This window comes from Tarenaya hassleriana, unplaced genomic scaffold (assembly GCF_000463585.1).
Source record: "Tarenaya hassleriana unplaced genomic scaffold, ASM46358v1 Cleome15, whole genome shotgun sequence".
In the NCBI taxonomy this organism is placed as follows: domain Eukaryota; kingdom Viridiplantae; phylum Streptophyta; class Magnoliopsida; order Brassicales; family Cleomaceae; genus Tarenaya; species Tarenaya hassleriana.
In genome coordinates this window covers 403,539-407,696 of record NW_010964923.1, presented here as the reverse complement: position 1 = coordinate 407,696, position 4,158 = coordinate 403,539, and positions in this window count along the sequence as shown.

Below are 4,158 nucleotides of genomic sequence, written 5' to 3'. Positions count from 1 at the left end.
TCAAAAGAAAAACTATAATATGGCTATATATATATATATGCATTTCGTTAAAACTCAATAAGGAGAAAAAACGGATTAGGCAAAGGATCGTATACGTTTGGACTTCCACTTGTCAATTGAAATTACACAAGGATCGGAATAAACAATTGAATATATATATATATATGTATATAATGCCATTTTATTAGTTATGTTATTATTAATTCCTAAGTTTACAACCATAGAGGGAGTTTTAAATTTTTTTTTTTTTATAACGGAGCGTCCTGGACCGAAGTCCAGACTAATCTAAGGACGGGGAACAAGCCATTTGTAGGGAGTTTTAAATATTAACATCTCTATCTCATATTCTTATATATTCTGAAATCTATCGATCGGTCGTTGGTCTCATAAATAAATAATATGTCAATCTAAAGTAGATGGTGATTTGTTTATTTATATATATATATATACATATATATATATATATTAGTTTTCTCTTTTTTTTCTCTTTTTTTTTTTGTATTTCCATTGTAAATTGTAATGGAAAATAATCATATGCATAAGAGTGGAGGTCCAGGTGGGGGACACAGGGGATAACCTCAGCAGAACTGTTCTCTTCTGGTTTGAGTGTGGAAATTTTCTTGCTGTGGAGGCAGAGAGACACTCATGAGAAATGCTCTCTTTACCAAAAAATTATATATACATGTATATATATTTTATAAATTCAACAATTATAATTTATAAATTGTTATCACCACATAAATAAGAGAAAATAAAGTAAAAAATATCGTTTTTTTCTGTATAATATACTTCATCGTACATACGTTTTTGACATTTCAATGATACTAAAAAACATATAATATTATATATATATATATATATATAGTTTAGATTAAAAAAATGACATTGTTTTTTTTTAGTTAAAATATAATTTCACTTAGATATTAGAACCACCATTTACGTTTCTTTCAATCTTTTTACCGTTTCATAGTATGTGGGAAAACTTTAAAGAAAAAGATAATTCAGGGATCGATCCTAAAAATAACTCCGTATTTTTTTCAACATAATTAATAATTCCGTACTTTATTTTTATTATCCTTTTTCGACAATCCGTCCTTTTATTTAATTGATATTGCATTTTTCCACCAAACAAATTAAATAGTGCCTTATTTGATGGTTCAACAGAGATTCCGGAATGTTTCACCATATTTCAAATTGACTCATATATTTAATTTTACTTATATTTTCCTTAGTCCCCCTTATTTTACTTTGGAACCATATAATTTAATTTTGAAATATCTTTTATATTTTATGACCAAAGAATCAAGCATCTAAGAAATATTTTTTTTCCTACAAATAATATATATATATATATATATTCGCATTCACACACATATGCGTGTGTGTTCTTTTTTTATATATATATGGAAATCTATATATGTACTATCCAAAGTTGTGCCACATGAAATTTAGGTGATATAATATATGTAAATAGAGATGTTTTAGATCTTTCAATATAAAATAGTCTTTCACAACATTTAATTTGTAGGGATATATGATACCAAGTGGCTCCGAGGAATCCTTCGAATTTGTCTTTGTTTTTTAATTTTATACCTTAAAGCGGTCTAATCTCATGATTTGTGATGGTCCCATTAAGCGCACTACATTCACAAATATATCCTTTTTTAAGTTAATTATAATAAATAAAATTAGTTAACAGAAACGAAAAAAGTTTATTTGAAAATTTGTTTATAATATAAATTATGTTAATATTGAAATATTAAGGAAACAATTACGTGTGAGAGAAGAAAATATGAATTCGGGCTCACTGCACGCACACATGCACACATGTAATATTGGATTTACGAATCTTATATAAAAATTTGGTACGTGAATATATTATTTTCTTAGTCATTAAATATAGGAGACAATGAAATTAGAGAAATGATAATGAAATGGATTATTAAATTTTGTGGTGGTAGCGCAGATAAAATCTCTTTGTCAATCATTAAAGATTTTGATAATATTTGTTGCCCTATTTATGCATGGACCCATTCCCATACCACTTGAATAATTAAAACACTTCTCTAATTCCATTTTGTTTTGCATCAAATCTCAAGCCCAAATTAACCGTCGTGTGATTTCCGACCAAACCCACAAATTCACACAAGAACTTGAAACGATTTAATGTCAAAAGAGATATCAAGAACACAAAAAGTTTTAACGAGTTTGGAGTATTCAATCGTTAATATCCTACATTTTTATTGAATATTTTTATTAATTCACTATTATGAGAGATTAGGATTTTACATTTTTTTTATACGAAAACTTGGGGGAAACAAAGTAATATAGAGGATATATGAGTCAATTTTGGCAAAACAAAAACAAAAATAAAATAGGGTTTTACGTTTTTTAAAACTCGAACTCGGGTGAAAAAGTACTTTGTATTTACATTTTACCATTTTGTCATCCACATTTGGGTTAGGGTTTTATGTTTTCTATATGAGAGTTCGAGAAAAATCGGTACAAGAAGAGATTCAATATCGGTGAAAATGAATCCAAATCATTTCATTATCTTGAAAGAGATTAGGTTTTACGTTTGTTTACATCAAAAGAAAAACTATAATATGGCACGTGACTCAATGCATTTACATAGACAAAGACATAGATACCATGGAAACCTAATCTTTCAATAAAACATTGTGTTTCGAGTTTATCCGTGAACGAATGAACCAAAATCATTTCATTATCTTGAAAGGGTATACGTATGATATAGTCATGATTATACAAGTTTATCGATTTGATTATGGATAAATGTAGTAGTGGATCGAGCGATTAATTAGGATAATGAAATAAATTTTGCCTATTTTTCTAATTTCTATAGTTTTTACTTTTTAAAAGAAGAATAATTATACGGCGATAACGTCCTACCAAAACACTGTTGACGAGCGGAAAGCTTAGTGTATATCAAAGATTCCTTCTTCAGTCACACACATGACATTTTTTTGTTAAAAAAAAAAGTTAAATGGGCCAAAGACACATATAATATGATATATAAATTATACGCAGTATGATATGGACCGGATCCCAAAGTTTTCCTTTGTGGATTATATGGGATATATGATGTGGTATAAGTTTACACAAATTTTAATTAAAAAAACATCTGTCTTTATTCGAATTATATGATTGGGAATATTGTGCAATGTAATTACACCTATCGGTAGGTACTATATGTGCCATGGGATCAAAGTTTATGAGCTAGTGGGTGACAAGAGAGTCCCTAGTGTTTGGACACAAACGAACCACCACTCTTATCTATGATTATATTATTCCCCCACACACGAAGGGCTTAATCTTGAAAGCATTCAATGATAAATATGATTGGAATCTTTGATTAAACAATCATATAAAAAACAGTCATTACACCTACCTTGCTGCTCTCGTGTGTGTGTGTGTGCGCGCCTTTTTTTTCAAGCCTGTTATTATAGCCGTATTTTTAGTTATCTTTAATAGATTATACATATTCTTTCATATAATTTATAGATAAAATAAGATACACATATAAAATTATCTTCACTAGATTATGCATATTTTTTCATATCATTCTTATACAAAATAAGATCAACATATGATCATCCAAAGCATCATATATTTCAAAATTTTTATTGATATATATTTTAGTTTTATGGTTTTATAGAAATCATGTTTATTTGGTTTTTATGTTGAGTTTTATTTCATTAAAAAATATTTATTTCCTAAAAAAAATTCCATTTTCAAATTGTTTTTCTGGTTTTTTTTTATACATATGGTTAATCTGATTTTTTTTAAAATATAACTAAACGAATCACATTCCATTCGAATGCTAATTAATTGTATATTATTAGACTTGTTTTGATTTGGTTTTGTTAATCTACACTATACGTGAAATTAGGGGTGACCATTTTAAGTTTCGGTTCGCTTATTTCAATTATTGAAAACCTATAATCATTCCGTTTTTCTATAAATTTCGGCTTGGTTCAATTTAGATTCGATTTTTTATTGTAAAAAACTCATTTTGTCCAAAAATTAGCGGTTTTTTTGGTTATTTTTATAATTGGTTCAGTTGATTCGGTTCAATTTTTTTTGGGTTTAAAGAAAACATAACCGTTTTGGTTTTTATGTCAGGTTGAATTCGATTAT